This window comes from Bos taurus, chromosome 1 (genome assembly GCF_002263795.3).
Source record: "Bos taurus isolate L1 Dominette 01449 registration number 42190680 breed Hereford chromosome 1, ARS-UCD2.0, whole genome shotgun sequence".
NCBI lineage: Eukaryota > Metazoa > Chordata > Mammalia > Artiodactyla > Bovidae > Bos > Bos taurus.
The window spans coordinates 59577887-59590165 of NC_037328.1; the positions used below are offsets into that span (position 1 = coordinate 59577887).

A 12279-nucleotide genomic window follows, 5' to 3' on the forward strand; every position below is an offset into this window, starting at 1 on the left:
AAAGTTCCAGAAAAACATCTACTTCTGCTTTATTGACTATGCCAAAGCCTTTGAGTATGTGGATCACAATAAACTGTGGAAAATTCTGAAAGAGATGGGAATACCAGACCACCTGACCTGCCACTTGAGAAATCTGTATGCAGGTCAGGAAGCAACAGTTAGAACTGGACATGGAACAACAGACTGGTTCCAAATAGAAAAAGGAGTACGTCAAGGTTGTATATTGTCACCCTGCTTATTTAACTTGTATGCAGAGTACATCGTGAGAAATGCTGGACTGGAAGAAGCACATGCTGGAATCAAGATTGCCAGGAGAAATATCAATAACCTCAGATATGCAGATGACACCACCCTTAGGACATAAAGTGAAGAAGAACTAAAGAGCCTCTTGATGAAAGTGAAAGAAGAGAGTGAAAAATCTGGCTTAAAGCTCAACATTCAGAAAACTAAGATCATGGCATCTGGTCCCATCACTTCATGGCAAATAGATGGGGAAACAGTGGAAACAGTGGCTGACTTTATTCTTTTGGGCTCCAAAATCACTGCAGATGTTGACTGTAGCCATGAAATTAAAAGATACTTGGTGATTGGAAGGAAAGTTATGATCAACCTAGACAGCATATTAAAAAGCAGAGACATTACTTTACCAACAAAGGTCCTTCTAGTCAAGGCTATGGTTTCTCCAGTAGTCATGAATGGATGTGGGAGTAGGATTATAAAGAAAGCTGAACGCAAAAGAAATGATGCTTTTGAACAGTGGTGTTGGAGAAGACTCTTCAGCGTCCCTTGGACTGCAAGCACATCCAATTAGTCCATCCTAAAGCAGACCAGTCCAGGGTGTTCATTGGAAGGACTGATGTTGAAGCTGAAACTCCAATACTTTGGCCACCTGATGAGAAGAACTGACTTATTCTGGGAAAGATTGAAGGTGGGAGGAGAAGGGGATGACAGAGGGTGTAATATCTTGATATCAGATATCAGATGTAATATCTTGATATCAGATATCAGATATCAGAAGGGGATGACAGAGGATGAGATGGCTGGATGGACTTGAATTTGGGTAAACTCCAGGAGTTGATAATGGACAGGGAGGTCTGGTATGCTGCAGTTCATGGAGTCTCAAAGAGTCAGACATGACTGAGCACCTGAACTGAACTGAACTGAAAGTTACTTGAAAATATTATGGACCTTAAAGTATATTTAGTATCTCAACACACAAAGATTCACAGAAGAGTTGGACATACCAAAGTCAGTTTTTAATTTTGTACTGCATCTGTGAAGGAACTATAACTCTGTTGATTATTTCTTCTATGCCTTAAGTTCAGCATCTATAATAAAGTGGAAATTTCAGTAGTTTAAGAGTATGAAAGAGAATGTACTCACGATTCAACTACATCCATAAAAATACCAAAGTTTGAATGCAGCAAGTATTCTACAAATGCTGAACAGATATATTTTGTCAACTACAGAGGAGAAAAAGAATTAATGTGTAAGTATACAAATAAGCCTTCTGTAGTTATTTACTACAGAAAATTTAAGTTACACTCTATAGTATGTTGAATATATCCTCCAAATGTTCATGTCTATCTAGAAACTCAGAACCTGACATTTATGGAAATCAGGGCATTTGTAGATATAACTAGTTAAAGATCTTGTGATGAAATCATCTTGGATTTAAGGTTCAAGTCATTTAATCCAATGACTGGTGTTCTTATAAGAAGAGGAGAGAATAGAGAGATACACACAGAGAGGGAGGCCACATAAAGGTGGAAACAGAGTTTGAAGTTATGCTGCCAGACGTAGATGATTATGGTATTCATACAATCAGGCGGAAAACGAATTCAGTTATGTCAATAGATAGAACTATTTGCATTGAATGAATGAATGAATAAATAAATAAAACAAAAAGGTGATTTTGAACATGGATCAGCATGAAACAATTATTTTATAAATTAATATTAAATCTTTGTCACAGAGGAAAGAACATTGTTACTAAGAAGCAAATGATTTAACAGTATTAGTAATGACTAGGTTATAGAGTGTTTCTTAAATTCTTGTTTCTTTTTAGATAAGTATAATGTTCTAATCAAATAAATCCTACGTTTCATGTTATTTCAAGGCCTAGCTCAAATCCTGTGTTTTACTTGCAGCTCACTGAGCTCTTATTTCCACTGAAATCTTTTGTAATTAATGACTTGTTCAGCGATGACAAACGGGTTTCATCTTAAATCAACTGCCATCAACTGGTAAGTTAGCTGAAGTGTTGTCCTCAGGAGAATTCTTAGAGCAAGTTCTGGTCTAGTGGAAGAGAGAACCATGATAGATCATTGATAGATTCATTGTCCTTCATGGGCAAGGAAGGGGAGTAGGGGGACATTGGGTCCAGAGTCATATTTGACAACAAGAGTGCTAGTATTTTTACTTTTATAGCAATTATTTTTCACCAAATCCAGATCTAGAGTATACATTTAATATTGAGTATCTTACTTTAATTTATATCCTATATCTTCAAGTATACTGTAATATTCTTATAGTCAAAAATCATATATACTTTACGTCTATAGCATAGGTTCAGTCATACCTTGCAAAATAGGCATTTGCTGATAACAAAATGACTTTTTTAGATTTTACTCATATTACTATTATTCATAAAAGTGAAAGTGAAGTCGCTCAGTTGCGTCCAACCCTCAGCGGCCCCAGGGACTGCAGCCCACCAGGGTCCCCCGTCCCGGGGATTCTCCAGGCAAGAACACTGGAGTGGGTTGCATAAACAATATCTCAGAAGATTATTAATATTAAACCATTCTAAAGTAACTTTAGAATGCTTACTTAACGTATATGCAGAGTACATCACGAGAAATGCCCAGCTGGATGAAGCACAAGCTGGAATCAAGATTGCTGGGAGAAATATCAATAATCTAGGTATGCAGATAATACCACAACTCACGGCAGAAAGCGAAGAAGAACTAAAGAGCCTCTTGATGAAAGTGAATGAGGAGAGTGAAAAAGTTGGCTTAAAACTCAACATTCAGAAAACTAAGATCGTGGTATCCGGTCCCATGCCTTCATGTCAAATAGATGGGGAAACAATGAAAACAGTGGCTGCCTTTATTTTTTTGGACTCCAAAATCACTGCAGATGGTGACTGCAGCCATGAAATTAAAAGACTCTTGCTCCTTGGATGAAAAGCTATGACCAACCTAGAGAGCATATTAAAAAGTCCATCTAGTCAAAGCTATGGTTTTTCCAATAGTCATGTGTAGATGTGAGAGTTGGACTATAAAGAAAGCTGAGCACTGAAGAATGATGCTTTTGAACTGTGGTGGTAGAGAAGACTCTTGAGAGTCCCTTGAACTGCAAGGAGATCCAACCAGTCCATCCTAAAGGAAATCAGTCCTGAATATTCATTGGAGGGACTGATGATGCTGAATCTGGAACTCCAATACTTTGGCTACCTGATGCAAAGAACTGACTCATTTGAAAAGATCCTGATGTTGGGAAAGATTGAAGGAGGGAAGAGAAGGGGACAACAGAGGATAAGATGATTGGATGGCATTACCAACTCGATGGACAAAAATTTGAGTAAGCTCCGGGAGTTGATGATGGACAGGGAATCCTGGCATGCTGCAGACCATGGGGTCGCAAAGAGTCGGACAGAACTGTGTGACTTAACTGAACTGAAAGAAACGTTACTATATAAGCTCTCAATTTCAGGTAAATGTGTTGACTTCATCAATTCCAGGTTCAAATTAAACATCAGTAAATCGATAATATTTCAAAATTAAATATATGCCTGCCAAATAATATTATTTGTATAATATTATCTGTTACAATAATGGAACAAACAGAAGATAAAGAAAACAAGCATTCAAAAATAGATTTAAGCTTTTTAAAATTCTAAATATACATCTTTTAAAAATATATTATATATATTTAGTATGCCCTACAATTTCTATCCCTTTTTCAGTAGACTGCATCTTCTTATACCTAGTAAGTGCTGAAGAAATCCATGTCGATTAGTTTAGTTACATTAAAGAAATAGTTCCATTTTATATTCCCTCCTGCTTAGCAAATGTATTTATCATATTCCATAACAGCTCACAGTTTGTTATACATTAACTGCTCATTCTCTGTGCCAATAAGACTGTGTTGGAACAGCAAATGAATTTGGTACGTTCATTTAAATGATTCTGCAAACCACAGGCTACTCAGTTGTCTAATGATAAGAGAGTCTCAAAGCCACCTGATCACCATTATACTCCCTTATTTTTTTGGACTAGCATGATCAATACTGTCAGGATCTCAACACAGAGAAGAATGAGAAGGAAAAGTTTACCTCAGACATAATCATGAAAAGGGGCTTTATTAATTCAGGCACCAATGGTGATGTGGCTAGATTGGAAGGAGAATGGAATATAGGATTTGAAGTGCTTTATCTGCTCCAAGACCAATGCTGGTTTTGGCACTTCTTTCACTCTAGTGAGTTGCAAAAAAACAAGCAGGTGCTAGCAATCTGAGAGACCACATGCCAGCTACAGCTGCTTCAAACTGATTCAATTACATCTGCCTGAATAGTCCCAGGACATCAAACCAGTTGAAGAGATCTATAGGTTGCAAGGAGACCTTGTCTATCCTAAGACAACCACCTGCAAATCTCCACGTTTGGATAAACGTGATCATTCTGTCCCTAGGCACAGGAAAACAGACTGGAGTTGGGGGTGGGGGGGAAGGGGAATGTGATTTTAATTCACTTTAAAATTAAAAATTGGTTGGAGAGAGAACACAAAAGGTCCCTTTGAATTTTCATCTTTAAAATCTGAGAGTAGCTGAGGTCTTACGGAGACTTTGAAACAGTCTGATTCTGTGATAACATTTCCCAAATCATTGGGTTCAGTGCATTTACAGAACATGCTCTTGGGATCTGGACTTCGCTCCAAACCTTGTTTGTACAAAAAGGGGCCAAGCAGCTGGGAAATTCTGGAGTGGAGTGTGTCCTCATTAGTTCCCATCTGCCACCAGAACTCAGCTCATGGCAAGTTTGGCTAAGTCCTGGTGTACTCAGGTCCAAATGTGGGTCAGTTTTAATTACACTATACAGAATTCTGTGTGCAGTTTTTAAATCCTTATTATACAGCACAGAGGAATGGGCAGCTCTCCAGCTAATCAATTTTTTAAAAGTACATATATAAAAATTTTAAACCAGGCTAGACAACAGTGGGTGGAAAAAAAAATCTTATAAATGAGTACAAGGGTTACTTAAGAGAATTATTAGTGAAATCGGGTCATGAGCAAGTCTGCTTTAAGACTTCAAAGTGAGGACAAACTGTTACAATGGTAAGATAGAAAACTTAAAATGAGGTGCACAATGCCCCTTGCTCCTCCATGTAAATGAGTAACAACAAGGCTGTGACCAGTTTATTGTAAATACCTACGGCAACATTGGCTTTCACATAAGCAGAGATATTCCTTATTTTGTTATTCTTTACACTTATTTCTTTTCAAGGAATAACTCATGGTAGATATTGTAAAAAATGGGGAAAAATCATAAACTACCTGTTAAGAGTGAAAACAAAGATGAAGGAGAGGAGAGAGAGAGAGACAAGGAAAGCAGAGTGCACATGTGTTGAGAAGCCGACTCTGAGCATGACTTGGCTCTCGATGCCACCCACACAAACTGGGGCCAGAATCAACCCATGCAGTCTATGTTCAGAATCCGTCCTATCCAAAAGCTTCATCAGATGCAGAAGAGCTAAAACACAGCCTTCAAAGACAACTGTCAGCAAAAAATTCAGGAGTGAAGATGTAGGCAGTCAATGCTGGACATTTATACAATAGCATAATGCACCATTTTTGATGGATAAAATGTCCTTTGGCACAAACCTTAATGACAGAAAAAAAAATCCCTTAAATGCTCAGAGTATTTTGGGGGCTTTTGACTGAGTTGTTAGGAAACTGATACATTTAAAAGGCAGGACTGAATTTTGGGTTCAAGTACTACCATTTCACATTTACTGTCAGTATGATCTTGGACAAATTGCTTCTTCTTTCTGTGTGTAAGGTTTTTTTTTTTTTTTCCCCACCTGTAAAATGGGCAAAACAGCATCTACCTAACAGATTGTTGAAAGAATTATCAAATATATATATAATATACATAATAATATATATAAATACATATATACATATATATATGTATATATATATCCCTGGGTTGGGAAGATTTCCCTAGAGAAAGGAATGGCTACCCACTCCAGTATTATTCTTGCCTGGAGAATTCCATGGACAAAGGAGTCTGGCGAGCTACAATCTAATGGGTCACAAAGAGTCGGATGCTCCCGAGCAACTAACACAACATATCTATATATAAACATTTCCCTGGAATATAAATGTCACTCTGTATTGGTATACACTCCTTGAGTTGAGTTTCACTCCTTGGATGAAAAGCTATGACCAACCTAGACAGCACATTAAAATCAGAGGCATTACTTTGCCAACAAAGTTCCATCTAGTCAAAGCTATGGTTTTTCCAGTAGTCATGTTCTAATGTGAGAGTTGAACCATAAAGAAAGCTGAGCGCCAAAGATCTGATGCTTTTGAACTGTGGTGTTAGAGAAGACTCTTTAGAGTCTCTTGCACTGCAAGGAGATCAAACCAGTCAATCCTAAAGTAAATCAACCCTGAAAATTCATTGGAAGGACTGATGCTGAAGCTGAAACTCCAATACTTTGGCCACCTGATGAGAAGAGCTGACTCACTGGAAAAGACCCTGATGTTGGAAAAGATTGAAGGCAGGAGGAGAAGGAGTCGACAGAGGATGAGATGGTTGGATGGCATCATGGATTCAATGGACATGAGTTTGAGCAAGCTCTAGGGGTTGGTGATGGATAGGGAAGCCTGGTGTGCTGCAGTCCATGGGGTCGCAAAGAGTCGGACATGACTGAGCAACTGAACTGAACTACCCATTATACTGTGTAACCCTGACAAGTACATGAACTTTTCTGAGCTTATTTTCTCATCATGGATAAAACAAAGATATTAAATAGATAACTATTAAGATCCCTTCAAGTTCTAACCCTATGTGATTTTTAGAATTTCTTCTAAAAGAAATTAGAGGTAATTAGATAGAACTTTTAGAACAATCAATGTGACAATGTCCAGACCAAGATACTTGCTCTCAGGCAAGTAGGTGATCTTCCTTCAGCATCTAAGTTGTAGTAGTGGTGGGGATAGTGTTGGAAATAATAGTAGTTGGGCTAAGATTTATTCAGCATTTGCTATATATCAACCACTGAACTAAGAATTTTACATGTGTTGTTATATCTAACTCAACACAGCAATATATAATGTAGATACTACTATTTTTCCAATTTTCCAAAGGACTAACAAAGCAAACACACAAACAAAAAATTAGGTTAACTTGACTGGGTCTATACTAATAAGTGTTGAAGACAAAAGGAGCTCTGTTGACATATCTCTGTATGCTCTTTGAGAGCACGGACACTGTTTTATCTATTTAGCCTAACTCAGTGTCTAACAAATGGTACGTATTCAATTATTGTGTGGAATAAAAGAAAGGAAGGAAATGAGGGAGGGAGGGAGAAAAGGAAGGGGAGAGAGAAAGAAATTATATCTAGACATGCTATGTCCTCAATAAATATTTCTTCCTTTAACCCTTTCTTTCTTTAACCCTGAAATCACAGGGAAATCTGCAGTAATGTTCAGGAATCCTAGGGTTTAGTGATCTTTCCCTCCTGAGTATTCCAAACTGTAATTCCTAGTACAGGTCACTGAAGCATCTGCTATCATCTGGTTTAGTATTCTAGCTAATAGATAGTTTTGGTTCTCTCTCAATTCTAACATTAGTCTAACAAAAGAATATAGTTGATTCTACCACACTAAGTTTCTGGAAAAAAAGAATGTCCCTGATATTGGTCTCTCACCCACTGGTGTAAACTAAAATGAAAGAAAAGCTATTCCCAGAGGAAACAGCTTGTGTACTTCCAAACCTAATAGTACACATGAATATCATCAACCAGAATTTGAGATGCCTAAGAAAGATGTTTTGATGCAGATAAAGGGATCACTTTGCTACTTCTGCCATTGTTATAGGACCGCCTCGTGCCATACAGAATGGAACTTTAGAGGGGCGTTAACTAAAGCAGGTCATGACAAACACTACTTTGACTCTACTTCTACTTGGCTTTTTCTTCATTTATTTACAATTAGAATTCAGTGAATAACAGAAACCATAATTATAAACATGTGTACAGTAAATACAGGGCCCACTACTTATGTTTAGGAAAACACAAATTTTTAAATGTGATCTGATCTACCCAATCCTAAGAAAGCCTGCATAGTTTGTGTTTTCAGTGAGATAGTGATAGGGTCGGGGTAGGAGAGTTTGGGGGAGAAAATGATTGCTTAGGAAAGCCATAGCATTGCTCACACAACACAGAATTTTATTTACATCTATGCTGAAAACATTTTCTAGGTGATTAGTGACTTAGTCATCGAATACCTCAGCATTCTGTGTAAAAGAGGGATAATGTAAAGACTTCTCATAGTCAGCACAATGAATGCAAAGTATATTGCAAATAGTGTTATGGCAATTCTTGATTGTGTTGAGTATCAATTCTTATATATTCATTTCTCATTTTAAGGAAAGAATTTATCAGTAGTCTCATCTCCATCTCATCCACAGTGTGAGAGCTAAAGGAAGTACATGAAGACCATCCAAAATATGAAGCAAATAACAAGTTTCTAGGCCTCTATTCTTTCAGAAATGTTTTATTTATACATGCATTCATTCAACATTTACTTACCACCTAGTATGTACAAGGCATTGTATTAAGAGACTGTGGAAAACCATACACTTAGCTCAGTACCTATGTGTCTTACTCCCAAAGAGGTCAATTAAATTCATATTATGGTAGTTAAAAAAAAAAAAAAAACCAGATTTAAACAGGTCAATAAAAGAAGATACACAAGCTCTAAGATTTTATGTTATGAAATACCAATAGAAACTCGTAAGCATTTTTAAAAAGACTAATGCAAGTTATTTGAATAAGTTTTCAATATCAGGAATTTGGTACTACCAAATAAATTAATTAAATGCTTTGTATATTGAGTTGCCACTTTTTATATTATATTTATAGAACTTTAGCTAACTAGTACAGGATATAGTTCATATTAGCTTGTCTATGTTAAAAATATAGATACTTGTCAGAAACCTTGTAGAGCTGTTATCTAAAAGAAACATCACTAACAGAAATGCTTAGGAAAAAACATCAAGTGACTAGGATTTGATAAAGGATTTCTTTTGTGGCTCAGCTGGTAAAGAATCTGCCTGCAATGCGAGAGACCTGGCTTTGATCCCTGGGTTGGGAAGATCCCTGGAGAAGAGAAAGGCTACCCACTCCAGTATTCTGGCCTGGAGAATTCCATGGACTGTATAGTCCATGCGGTCCGACACGCAAAGAGTCGGACACAACTGAGCGACTTTCACTTTCAATTTCAGGATTTGATAAAACTAAAGGATGATATTCCAGTCTTAAATTTTACATCTGGATTTTAGTTCCTCTTCAAAGATAATTATCTAATTTTTCCTTATTTTCTCTCTCACTTCCACTCAGCTGCAATGGAGACACATGCACAAATCAAGAAATCATCTTGAATTTTCTTAATATCACTTAAATTTTCTGAATATGCCCCATGTGTCCACTAATAGCCAAATGCTTTCAAATCTGTTCAGCTAAATGGATCAATAACTACATCCAGCCTCACATAGTGGGGTTGCCAACATAGTGAAACTGAGCCAAACAGAAAATGTCTCTATGAGGACAAAAATTATTATCAACCCAGTTATCTTGAGAGATCCACTCTCCCCAGGTATTCTTTGGAGAACTTAGCATACACATTATCTAGGGCAGTCAACAGTTGCTAAGAAAATATTTGAGACTGAGAACAAAGAATTTGGATAAAATATTTGGGAACTAGAATCAATGAGTTTTATAATAAACCAGTGTAATAGCTCAAGGACTACATCAAGCAAGAATCTTTCAAACTTGGAGGACACAAAATATGTAACAGCACAAGCAAACTGCTAACAAGCTTCTCTGTGCACTCAATCATATGACACAGCTGCAAACAACAATTGAGCAGGTGCAACCAAGCTTTTGAGAATTCCTGCCTGTTGCCCAGAAACCACACCACCACACAGTTGAGGTTTTCAAACAGGTGCAAACATTTTTTTTTCCCATTACTCTAGTACTTGAGACAGTGCAGCAGACAGGAAGTACATCTGCAACTACTCCTTACCTAAAGCAGCCAGCACAGAAAATAAACTCAAAAGTGACACAAAAAAAGTTTTAACATAAAACAATAGTGTCAAAAACAGTAGTTTTGCAAGTCTCTGATCCCACATCAGGAGCCGCTTTAATAGAACAGTTCCATAAAACAGTTTCTAATCTTTCCATTAGATGAATGCTTTGTAACTGAAATTATTCTGCTTCATCAAATCTTAGAAATGTTTATTTGATTCTTACAATAGAGTGAAATGCAAGGTATGTATAAAATGTAATATCCTTTGATGCTTGCCAATATTTGAAGGTACTCAAAAATTAACATTTTCACATTATGAAATCTGTAAGCAATTTTAATGCCCCCAAATGTAATCACTTACCAGCTAATATGTCGATTAACATAACTGTAGGTAATTCACATACATACCTGTGCAGCTATGGGGCACAGACAGACTTGCAGTTTATCAGGTACTCTGAAATGTAAAACAAATATATTTTGTAAGTAAAAATAATTTTTGAAGTGGAGCCAGTATTTATGCTGAGACAATTTCTGCAGAGAAGTAGAAAAGATTGTAGTCCTTAAACAAGTGGGCTATTTTATATCTGAATTTTCTCCATAGGATATTTCAGTTCACCTTAAATTCATACGTGTGAGTATATGCACACACAGCTTCCGGAACAGTGTGATCAAAAACAAGTACCAGCAAGGGACTAAGACTCACCACGGTCTCTGAAATGAAAATATGTTTACCAGAGGATGAAACAAACACTTAAAATTGATTTTTTTCTTTGGTGTTGTTCCATGACTATGGCCTTCCTAATACAAATACGACTGCTACTCAGATTCATCAACGCTCAGTTTGGACTGGTGAGGAAGAAAGGTGCTTTTGTAGAGCAGTCCACAGAAATGCATAAATAAATAAAAATAAGCTCTATGCTCATTAACTTCAAGTTACAACAGCAAATAGAAATGAGATTTCTATAAGAGGAAATGCTAAAGCCACATTAGATATGATGCCTCAGTGCAACACAGTAAGAAAACTGCCATCGAAGTAGGTATTGGAAAGAAGTCCAGCTTAAACAAAGTATGCAGAGTTTACAATTAGACCCAAAAAATATCTGCATGAAGGTGGAAACTGTATTGCAAAATGCAGCCTCTGAACTACTGTGACCTTAAACATATTCATAATCTCTCTGAAAGCAAACTAAAATATTTAATCTCTATACCTCTGAACATAGTTGATGATAGGAACATATTAAAGTCATTAAGTTTAGTTGATAAAACTTGCTTAAAAGTGTGAAAAAAATAATCAATTTGTATTATGACAGTGAAACACCTCTTCATACACTTCTGAGGGGAGTATGAATTGCTAACATTTTTCTGTTAAACTATTGAGTAATATGATTAAGAATTTAAAATTCAGAATCTCTCATTCTACAGTAATTTTAATTCTAAAATTCTACCTTACATAACTGAACATCAACAGAGATTTATGTTAGCAAAAAAATAAAACTAACCTAGCTAAGCTAAATTTTCCACAGTAGAAAAATAAAGTATAGCACATCCATATAAAGAAATATTTTGAAACTATCTGCAGGGTAGTTTGTGGTTCTAAAGTATGTTATAAACACACAGAGTACCAATTGTATGGACATAATAGAATTTGTGTGGCTGAGAGAAAAAATAAGAACACGAAAAATTAAATGATTACATTTGGATAATAAGATTACGCATGATGTTAATTTTTCTTTTTACTTTCACACATAGTTAACCACTACAATAGACATGACTTTTATAATAAGAAAAACACTAGTTGTCAGAGAAGGGTAAAGGGAAAAAGTTTTAGAGTGCCATATGGAAATGATAAATCTAACCTTCATATGTGAAATAAATTAACTCAGTCGCACATGAAATCCACTAAGAATACCTACAGTGAAAAACACATCCTCCCTGGTTCCTCATAGGGGTACAGCCGGGGTC

At 36.5% G+C, this 12279-nt stretch overlaps 1 protein-coding gene across 20 annotated transcripts in view; it reads right to left on the bottom strand.

The window, feature by feature from the left end:
• Window positions 1-12279, bottom strand: part of ZBTB20 (zinc finger and BTB domain containing 20) — an 862801-nt gene that overhangs the window by 625961 nt on the left and 224561 nt on the right. For 19 of the 20 annotated variants that reach the window (XR_009496015.1, XM_059890169.1, XM_059890161.1 and 16 more), the window contains one exon: window positions 10726-10771. The gene's annotated coding sequence lies outside the window, so the exon portion shown is untranslated. Of the gene's footprint in view, window positions 1-10678; window positions 10772-12279 lie in introns of all 20 variants that reach the window. The other variant, XM_059890134.1, reaches the window with a different exon arrangement.